At 40.3% G+C, this 11,638-nt stretch overlaps 1 long non-coding RNA gene across 1 annotated transcript; it reads left to right on the forward strand.

Moving 5' to 3' along the window:
- The first annotated feature begins 831 nt into the window (after positions 1 to 831).
- Positions 832 to 4,668, forward strand: LOC145807582 (uncharacterized). The gene is made up of 4 exons (XR_014350805.1): positions 832 to 2,364; positions 2,447 to 2,512; positions 2,795 to 2,891; positions 4,535 to 4,668. It is a non-coding gene; the product is annotated as an uncharacterized LOC145807582 (long non-coding RNA).
- The last annotated feature ends 6,970 nt before the right edge of the window (positions 4,669 to 11,638 follow it).

Here is an 11,638-nt window from a genome sequence, read left to right on the forward strand (position 1 = left end):
AGGATTATCAATTATATGTGTTGCCACGGATGTTGGAGTCAAAGAAGATGGCAAAATCTGGACGTACAAAGCAAAAAGAAGCAGATCTGGAGTATATTGTTGCAAAGCGAGTTGAGAAAATGATACGGTATAACTCAAACAATAGATGTTATATTTGAAAAGCATTGCACTTGGCATAAGATTTACAGGGCAATAAAGAAAATTACAATCTATGAAGGGATTTAACTAATTTGGGGGATGTTTTCTTTCTCTTTTTTCCCAAATTGTTGTTTAAGTTCATTTTATATCATACATGCACCAAAGCTCCAGTATTTCCCTTATGTTCTAGGAATGCAGAGATCGTTGCTAACTATCATTTTGAACTAGTACAAAAAGTGTTACTATCAATGATTCCATTTTTATGGATTATATCATCTGTATTTTCACCATAAGAAAATTTCTATAATTCTTGTTACAAAATTATATCAGATTAAGTTCATTACATATTACCAATCTGCTTTGTTCCTTCTGAGGCTTGTGGAACCATAGCTGTCAAATATTACATTGTTTAGTTTCTTTTGATAATTTCAACGAAGTGCATGAACAAGCATTATTCTCTTGTGATGCCATACACCGAGAAAGGAGAATATTATTAAAGCAAGAGATTGGAAGAATGGTGCTTTTTTTTACTGATAAGCCAAGTTTGTTGGCTCCTAACATTCAGGTATATTTTATTTTAAAATCTTCAAGTATGCGATGCAATTTAATCATTTAAAAGATGTTTCTTCATTATAACTTTCTAGGGAACAAGAAGGTAGTTATTTTTTTGGAAGCTAAAAAAAGAAGAAAAATAATTTGTGAGTCTAAAAAGTTGGGAAGAGAGAAGTGCAAATGTTTTGGCAAAGGAAGTGGTAGATGTTTATGAGATTATGGTTAGTGTGTCCTTTCCCCTTTTTAATCACCAAGCTTTGTGTTGCTTCCTGACTGCTGTCTTTCATGGCACGAGTTCCTATTGGTATGGAGTTCTGTACAAAATCATATGCAATCTTATTGTTTTATTGTGTGATTTGTCACTTGGATTTTGTGTTTCTCATTTCTTGTTTAGTTGGATTTAGAAAAAAAAAATGAGGTAAAAGATGGAAGATGGAAGATGGAAGAAGAGAAAGGGAGAAAACATCATACGGCAAAATGAAAACAGAGTAATTTGGGGTTCTCTCCCTCATTCACTAGTACGACTCCTAGGGTTTCTCCTTCACAAGACTCATCTCTCTTTAACCACGTGTGTAGGTAAACATTAAGAGATCCCTATATATAAACTATGACGAGTGTTTGTGTGTAATTGAAACTTCTACATGAGATTAGTGTTTGTTGGTAAGAAAAATACATTAATGTCCTTAAGTTTCCAAAAATTACAATTAGGCCTCCAAAACTAAAATGTAGCCCCTTAATCCTGGTTCTTTAAAATTAAAAATATCTCAAATTTGTATTTTTGAAATAGAATATCATTATTTTTATTTGAAAATTACAAAGTTCTCTGAAATTTTCTAAAATAACAAAAATATAACAATTTCCCGAATGTGCGTCTGCAATTGTTCCCGAAGAGGTATTCAATTGTCATCCTACTCATTTAGGTATTGCATGCTCATACAAATAGGGAAACCACATGTCATAAGTTAACATGGCAACTTTCTGTTTTCTTGTTGTCCTAGGACTCTAATGTGTGATGTCATTCACTTTTTTACATCAATGACTATTGTTCATGCTGGATGAGGAAAGATGAAAAATCCTGTTGCAGTGAGTCACAATGTTGGAATGATTATTAAATTGCCATCAAATGAGCTAAAAATATATTTCAGGAAGTTTGTCCTAGTTATTTAATGTTCTGAATCAATTAAGATACTAGTTTGATTTTATTTGGTGAATATGATTACTCTTTAAATTATGTATGATGTTTAAGAACCCTGTGAATTATTTCTGTACTGACGTGGACACTTCTAGAACAATAATCCTTTCTGTTTTCAGTGATTTATTTCACAAAATTTATATTAACAAATACCTGCTACATCTTGATTGAATTTATCATAATTGATGCTCTGCATTGCATATCTTCATCTAGAATACTAGGACTCTGAGTGGTCTACAGAATGACAGTTGCTTTAACGAGTACAGGTTACTAAAATTGGTCGAGATGCAGTCCTGTATGTTGAGTCTCTTTTCTTGTATAAGAAGCTCAATGCCAATGTATAAGCTAGACAAGATGCAAGGGGAACAACAAAGTAAGGGTTGCAGGTCACTGGAATTGGCGTTTTGCATTCTTTGGGGAGGCAATTGTGATGGTTCCATTTGCTATTCTAGGTTTTGTTATAAAACCTTTACAGTTGAAAGGTATATGTTGTGTTAGTTTTAATTTTTTTTTTATGTAATCTATTACCATTTCTTAGCTATTCTTAACAACTTGTGGATACAGGTTTTTACCCTGCTGGATCAAAAAAAGCATTGACTGGTACAGAGATAGCTGTCATAGAACTTAAAGGTGTGACACGTTATGATTACTGTGCATGGGATCTTTTCAGTATAATTGCACTTTTTTCTTCTCTCTTTTCAGTTTACTGCATCACTATTATGTAAGAACCAATGTGCAAAAGCCAAGATAATGGGTGTTATTGAGAACATCTACAGTAATCCGATATACATCAAGCACCTATCACTAAATAGCTTTGACAATCTTGTTCCCACAAAATAGTGCCTCAATTTGCCCAGTTTAAATATTTTTATTGGTTTCATTTGAATCTATAATAATCAACTTGATTTGAAGAGATTGAGAAGTTTATGAGGAAGACCAAGGATCAAGCAGGCATGCAGGTTGATGAAAATGATTATTCATCAGAGGAATCTTATTGACAAACACTTTTGTAAGTATATTTTTCACAATTTACTTTTCAAATCACTACAAGCATTTCATTTAATATGTTTGGTTGTGTTGAACAAACGGGACCTCGATTGGATCTCCGGTTAGAAAATTAGAAGGAAAATTGTAACACACAAGACTTAAAAGGCCTGTTAAGGTGCCAAAATTGCGAAATGACCACCGAAACCACCGAAACTTGGCACGGACAGCTTGTTCAAGCCTAAATAGACTTGTAGGAAAAAACGGGACCTCTATTGGACCTCCGGTTAGAAAATTAGAAGGAAAATTGTAAAACACAAGACTTAAAAGGTCTGTTCAGAGGTCGAAATTGTGAAATGACCACCAAAACCACTGAAACTTGGCATAGACAGTTTGTTCAAGCCTAAATAGACTTGTAGGAACAAACGGAATCTCGATTGGATCTCCGGTTAGAAAATTAAAAGGAAAATTGTAAAATACAAGACTTAAAAGGCCCGTTCGGGGGCCGAAATTGTGAAATGACCACTGAAACCATCGAAACTTGGCACGGACAGCTTGTTCAAGCCTAAATAGACTTGTAGGAACAAACGGGACCTCGATTGGATCTCTGGTTAAAAAATTAGAAGGAAAATTGTAAAACACAAGACTTAAAAGGCCCGTTCGGGGGACAAAATTGCGAAATGACCACCGGAACCACCAAAACTTGGCATGGACGGATTTTTCAAGCCTAAATAGACTTGTAGGAAAAAACGGGACCTCGATTGGATTTCCGGTTAAAAAATTAGAAGGAAAAATGTAAAACACAAGACTTAAAAAGCCCGTTCAGGGGTTGAAATTTCGAAATGACTACCGAAACCACCGAAACTTGGCACGAACAGCTTGTTCAAGCCTAAGTAGACTTGTAGGAACAAATGGGACGTCAATTGGATCTCCGGTTAGAAAGTTTGAAGGAAAATTGTAAAACACAAGACTTAAAAGGCCCGTTTGGGGGCTGAAATTGCGAAATGACCACTGAAACCACCGAAACTTGGCACGGACAGCTTGTTCAAGCCTAAATAGACTTGTAGGAACAAACGGGACATCGATTGGATTTCCGGTTAAAAAATTAGAAGGAAAAATGTAAAACACAAGACTTAAAAGGCCCGTTCGGGGGCCGAAATTTCAAAATGACCACCGAAACCACCAAAACTTGGCACGGATAGCCTTTTCAAGCCTAAATAGACTTGTAGGAACAAACGGGACCTCTATTGGATCTTCGGTTAGAAAATTAGAAGGAAAATTGTAACACACAAAACTTAAAAGGCTCGTTCAGGAGCCGAAATTGCTAAATGACAACTGAAACCACCAAAACTTGGCACGGACAGTTTGTTCAAACCTAAATAGACTTGTAGGAACAAACGGGACCTCGATTGGATTTCCGGTTAGAAAATTAGAAGGAAAAATGTAAAACACAAGACTTAAAAGTCCCGTTCGGAGGCCAAAATTGCAAAATGACGACTAAAACCACCGAAACTTGGCATGGGTAGCTTGTTCAAGCCTAAATAGAGTTGTATGAGCAAATAGCACCCAATTGGACTTCCCGTTACAAAATTAAAATCAAAATTGTGAAGTTTATATCGAGTTTTTTTTTGTCAATCTAATGTTGTTTTTTCTTTTTTCATGTGACAGATTAGCAATGGTGGAAAATAGTTTGGGCTGCATCAGAAGATTTGATTTTGTGTTTTTGAAAATATTTTGACATAGGATTTTGGTAAATGATTTATGGATTAAATGTTTAGCATCAAAATATTTGGTGTTGTGTTTTTGCAAATATTTTGATGTAGGAGTTTAGTAAATGACTTGTTGGTCAGGTGTTTAACATCAAAATATTTGGTTGTAATTTTGAAAATATTTTGACATAGGATTTGGTAATGTATTTATGGGTTTGATATTAGTAGTTTGTAAGTACTTTGGTATGCATGTTTTAGATTGTCAGAGAATTGTAATTATGTTTATTGGGATTTTTCATAGTTATTAATTTTGAATTAGTATGAATGTCTTGCACAGGTGTATTATTATTTACATTACATTTGTGTATATATTGTGCATAGGAAAATAGGTGTTTTGGATTATTTTGAACAGGAAAATTATTAAAATCAAAAATTTGTGTAGTGAATTTTTAGTAACAGGTGGTGTTTTTGTCGCTGTTAATATATTTGGCGACAACATATTGTTTTTGTCGCTAAAAGTTAGTGGTTATTCCAAGAACTTTTAGCAACCAAAACTTACTTGTTACTAAAAATGTGATTTGTAGCAACCAAATTAATTTTGTCGTTAAATAGTACTTTTGGCGACGCATTTATTTGTCGCTAAAAGTACATAGCCTATCCAAATTTTAACCTTTTAGCAACAAATTGTAATTCTATAGCGACAAAATATATGATTTTTGGCGACCAATTTTGCTTGTTGCTAAATGTCTACATACGGTGACAATTTCTAATTTCGTCGCCAATACTTTTAGTGACAGGGCTTTGGCGACAAGTTGTGTATTTTGTCGCCGATTCTTTTGGCGACGAAATTTGTACTTTTGGCGACGAAATTTGTGGGTCGCCAAATGTGTTTTTTGTTGTAGTGAATGTAGCTGCACAAAATAGTGCGATACGCAAAATAGCGCGATTGAAATGCACTAAACAGTGCGATACGCTAAACAGCGCGAGTGATATGCAATGCACAAAATAGTGCGATACGCTAAACAGCGCGATTGATTTTGAAATGCACAAGACAGTGCGATACGCTAAACAGCGCGATTGAAATGCACTAAACAGTGCGATACGCTAAACAGCGCGATTGAAATGCACTAAACAGTGCGATTGATTCGAAATGCACTAGACAGTGCAATACGCTAAACAGCGCGATTGAAATGCACTAAACAGTGCGATTGATTCGAAATGCACTAGACAGTGCGATACGCTAAACAACGCGATTGAAATGAAATGCACTAGACAGTGCGATACGCTAAACAGCGCGATTGATTTGAAATGCACTAGACAGTGCGATGCGCTAAACAGTGCAATTGATTTGAAATGCACAAAACAGTGCGATACGCTAAACAGCGCGATTGAAATGAAAAGCACTAAAATAGTGCGAGTGAGATACAAAGTGTAAGTGCACAAGATAGTGCGAGTGAATGCATGTTCTATGCAAATGAGGTGCATTTTCTATGCAAGTATGGAAGAGTGCATTTTCTATGCAAAAGATACGAGCATTTTCTATGCAAGAAACAGGAGCATATTCTATGCAATATTGAAAGCCAATTCTATGCAGAATCGAGAGCAAGCATATTCTATGCATGAATCATAACGATGTGTGGCACGCATGCAACAATAGTGTATATGAAAATGCACATTCTATGCAGTAGAGGAGCATCAAATATGTACTCTGGTGCCTCTGATTTACCTTTCGGAGGACTTTGTAATACGCTCAGCTCAAAAGGGGACACCCTGTTTATGTTGGCAAGAGATAACATCTGCTGCTACTTTAATTGCCATTCTGACTTGAAGCAGGCTTACACTTGGGGTCGAGATACACTCATACTCCAGAGAGATGGTGAGGCCTGAGAAGGTGCACCTGGAATGCAGTCTCGGATCTTGCCAAAGCTGGAACACCCTAAGATGCTCCGAATTTTCCTTTTTCTTTTGCTTTGCAGTCTGGAACCTACATAGCTTCAGATAGGTCCTTGTTCTACTGTTCACACTTATCGGGGGTGGACCCTGCAGTTTTATGAAAGAACAAATACTGTTTTGCACAAATGTGGAGAATGTCATAGCACTCTGAGCACAAGATGATTTTTGAAAATTGAGAAATGAGTTCTTAACCGGGTATTGAGCCGACGACTGGCCACAGCCAAAACGACTCGACAAGGGAAAAACAAAGGTAAACAACCTAAACAAATTGAGTAACACTCGAAGCGACTCAAAACAAGAATCGAGATAGACAAAATAAAACACAAGACTCAAATGTGCACATGGAGCCTGTTTCCCCGGGTATTGTTTCCCACCCTTTCTCACTTGTGATTCTCACATCGCTCGGCCCTCAGGCTCGGATTTTCTCTCAAAACCCTTTTCCTCACTTTTCTCTCAACTTACACCTCTCTATTCTTTAATCTCTCATTTTTCATCCCTCCCCAGGGTGGTTGATGAATAAACAGGAAGTTGCGGGTTCTTGCCCCAAGCATTCTGCTAGATTCTCTTCTTCTGCTCACAACAGTGAGTTTCTCCTAGAGAGGGGCTGTGCTACAACTGGATGGGTAGCGGATCTGCAGCTGACATCGGTTGACGATGCTCTGCTGGGGAGTTTGGACATGATCAGATCTGTCCAGATAAAGGAGTGGAATATCCTAATCCGTTCCCGTTTGTGCTTCGCACTTGGCTTGATACCTCGTTGCGTGGAGGATGTGAGAGTTTTCTGCCATTTGTTGTTGACTTCAGTTGTGCCCTTTTCTGGCAGGTAGAGTGCCCTTCTTGGCAAGTATGTTGAAAATGGGGAGAAGACAGAAAGCCTGACTCAATTGTGCCCCTAGTTCATCATTTTGACCATTTTTTTCTTTTGTTTTCTACGAAAACAATTTTTGACCAATATGAGAGTTAGATTAACACACTTGTTCGATTTTCTGATTTAAAATCATGCAAGTTAGGCTGTGAGCACTGAAAATTTTCCTCTTTTGGATCCAAGAAATGGTCCAGTTTTAAAAATGGAATACTTTTCGAGAAGATTAGTCAACCTTAGTAAAAATTCTCAAAAACTATTTTTGCAAACGACCACTGCTCAACGAGTACGGAACCTACTCTCGAGATGCACAACCTCGAATTTGAAGGAAGATTGCCCCTTGCTTGAGGGGAACTGCATGGCAACAGAAAGTTTCCCCTTGTTTGAATGGCGCCACGGCGCATTGAATGGCGACGGGAAGCTGCCCCTTGTCTGAATGGCCCCGTAGTGTATTGTAATCAGTCCTCAGAGCGATGATTGCAACCAAACTTCCGGATACAGAAAAGACAAAGATGACTAGAACCATCACATGGACACAGTTGAATTTGAAGTGTTTCAGGGCTGGACTTCAGAATGAAGTTGCCTGCGTATCCCAAAGATGGGAATCAAGCCTTACGTAGTTCGGGGTTAAGGTACACTCGGGTATTTAACCTCTCGTTTTTAGGCTCTAACTTTTGCCAAGGCGCCCGATGCGGGTTTTCGACCTTGCGAGTTTTATTTTTCTTTTCTTTTCAATTCTTTTCATTTCTTTTTGATTTTTTGTTTTTTGCATTTTCTTCATTCCATTTTCTTTTGCATTTTTCTCCTTCTTTTTTTTTGTTCTTTTTTTTCTTTTTCTTGCTCTAACTTTTGCCTGGGTCGCCCTTCCGAGTTTTCGGCCCAGCGAGCCTCTCAAGGGTAAAAGTGTAGCTTGGTCCATGCCAAATGGTTATAGGGTTTTGAAGCCATCCGTATCCAGGAGAGTGGCTGTTGATTTGCAAGAAGACTCATCTTCAGCTCTTCGAGCATGTCTGATATCTTTGCCCCTAGTTCAAGGGGTACTTCTGTTCTAGCTTTGCAAGCTTCTTTTGATCTGATCTTCTTGATCTGACTTTGGTGCCTCTTATTCGAGGGCTGCTTCGAAATGGCCACACAGGCCTCACGTTGTGGTGGACCGTTGAACATTCTGAACTCAGGTTCAAGGTTTGAAAGTGAGGGGTCGAATCTCGAGGCTGAGAGCGATCCTAAGCTGCACAATCTCAAGAGCGATTCCACACAGGTCTTCGCAGGACTGCGCAAAACATTTTGTTTTTGAAAGTTTTTAAGAAAGCGACAGATCGCTCGCGCTGAAGACAGTGTGGGACCAATCTGGATCAAGTGAGGATCCTTCTTAGTACTCACATTAACAAGCATGATCTCGATCATTAAGGGCTTAGCATGCCTCTCTTTCTCTCAATTGATTAAATTTTACAAAACCCAAGGAATTCCTTCCTCTTTGTTTTTATCACAATGTTTCGAAAAAAGTTTTGGAAAACTTAGGTCATTACAATGACTTCAAAGGCACAGAAAAGGCAGGTGAAGAGCCCTGTCATCTCATTCAAACTTCTGGCACAACTGGCACACGGCAGAAGCAAACACAAGAGTATGAAAATTGCTGTTGTTTCATTCAAATCTGTTGGCATAACTGGCTCCAAGGCAGAAACAGACTCAAAAGAAAGCAAAAAGACAAACGCAAAACAAGATAGTGATGTCCGAGGTAACACCCCCGGAATCACCCGACTCTTAACAAAACAGGACTGACTCGATACAACAAGACAGACCTGAAACAAAAAGACTGACTCAAAACAGACTCAAAACAACACAACAAGACTGACCCAATACCCAAGTCAAAATGTACAAAACTAGCATTCACAAATGCTCAAAATAGTGCGTGCCATACACCACATCTGGAGTAAATCGAGCGCCATCCGCAGGTGGTTCATCCCCCGATCACATCACATTATCCCCCAGGTTCACTGATCCAATGACGATAAACTTCGCTGAGTTGGTGCGGCGATGACCTTATTGTCAATCAGATCTTGTATTTCGTGGCGAAGACGGAAACAACCGTCAGTGACATGGCCGACTTGCTGATGAAAGGCACAGTACTTGGTCGGATCATGGGAGGAAGGAAGTCTATCTGGCAGTGGTCGCGGCTCCAAGGGTTTCAAATTCCCCTCTCTAATCAAGATCCTAAAGGCCGCTGATAGAGACATGTACAGTGGTGCGAATACCCTCTGGCCTCGAGGTGGGTATTTTGAGGTTTGTGGAGTTTTGCTGGATGCACCAGCAAAGGGATTGGCAGGCGTTGACTGGGTTTGCTGATCATTTCTGAGCACAGGATTAGGGCTGAAAGGAACATTCTTCGTACAAAGGCCCTTCTCCTGGCTTGCCCCTTGATTCAGACTGCTCTCATTCTGAGTGGCGAAAGTGTCATCCACATTTTTTGTAACAATTGCGAGGACTTGCTCTTTGTTCAGTCCTTCAGCTTTCAAAGCCTCAATATCCCACCGAAGGTGTTCATGGGGACCAATGCCTGCCCCTACCTTGTTCTTACCACTTGCCTCCACTTTGCTAAAAGATTGGCCTTCTCCCAATGCAGCCCGTCCTGAGGAGCCTTTTGACATGAACTCCCTGGTATGTGATGCGGTTGATGACGAGGCCAAAACTCCAAAGGCCAGATCTGCCACAGTTCTCTGAAGATCTTCGATCATTTTCATCAGCTCAGAAGTAGTGGGTTCATGGGTTTGAGATAATTGGGGTTCAGATGCACCCATCATGCATAAGTCCATGCTTTCCGGGATAAACACCTCAGGCTTGGGTAGATGGGCCGGGGTGATGTATACGCTGGGGTCGTAAGGGACGGCCAGTGTGTGGATCAGATTGAGATGTGGATGAGGTACTTGGTCATCGGGGGCTGAAGGTGGAGCTATCGTCCGGTTGTCGATGAGATTTTGGACCTCATGACGAAGGCGGTAGCAACGGTCGGTGCCATGACCGCGCTGCTGATGGTACATACAGTACTTGGAGGGATTATGTCTAGCTGGAAGTGGGTTAGGAAGAGGTTGAGGATCGAGGGGTTTGAGATGCCCTCATTCCATCAAGGCTTTTAGTGCGCTAGTCAAGCTCATATAGAGGGGAGTGAAAGTTCTGCCCTGAGCTCGGGCTGGACCGGCTGTTTGTAGGCTTGGTTTGGCAAAAGGGTTGGCTGTGGCGACTGCATTGATCTCGGTGGGTTTGGGAATGACGCTAATACCAGTATTGGTACTCCCTGCAATCGCCCTCTTTGTCGGTTCACTTGTTCTGGGAATAATCCCGCTGTTGAACGCATTCTCGACCTGAACCCCCAGTTCATGCAAACTTTTGAAAGTGAATAGTGGAGCGACTATCAACTTTTGCAACATATCGTGCTCGAGGTTTCGCACCATCATCTGCACTTGATCCCTCTCAGAAGGGCGATCTGTCATCTGTGCTGCCTTTGCCCTCCACCTCGCAACGAATTCCACAAAAGGCTCTGTTGGGTTCTGGCGGGTTGCTTCAAGCTCTTGGATGGTCATTTCAACTTGGGTATTGTAGGAATACTGATCAACAAAGGCCTCAGCCAATTCTTCCCAGTCTTGCTTCACTTTATCTTCCAACTTAGCGTACCAAGTGGCTGCTACACCCGACAGGGTTCTTCCATACAGAGAGAGTTTCTGTGGCTTAGTCAGACCCATCGGCTTCATGACATCCAAGAAAAGTCGGATATGTACCATTGGATCTCCAGACCCGTCGAAACGGTCAATATATGGCATTTTGAACCTGTCTGGGAGTCGTACGGCAGACTCAGGGTGCCCATCCTCAATGTCGGGAATGGAATTAAGGCCCTGTGCCTTTTTGAAGTGCTTTTCAAGGTTCGCAATTTTCACCGCAGTCGGATTGAGCTCATTAACATCAAGGGAATAAAGCCTCTCATTAGGCTGTACCAGGGGTCTGAGCACCTGAGCTTGAGTCAACCTTTCTCGAGGATTCGGACAGTGCAAATCTTCAACTGGCGGAAGTGGGTCAAAGTTTGGCTGGGGTCCCAAAGCTGGACGTGAGGCAGATGCCCCAGATGGACGCTGCATTTCAATACTGGTCTCAGCCTGCATGGCAGTTCCCTGATTTAACGCTGCTATCATGGCCACAAATTCTTCCGAACCCTGGGCCATCATGGTCTGCTGAGTCTGAACAAAGGTGATGTGACTGGCG

This window comes from Camellia sinensis, chromosome 14 (assembly GCF_055761805.1).
Source record: "Camellia sinensis isolate YWXY chromosome 14, ASM5576180v1, whole genome shotgun sequence".
NCBI lineage: Eukaryota > Viridiplantae > Streptophyta > Magnoliopsida > Ericales > Theaceae > Camellia > Camellia sinensis.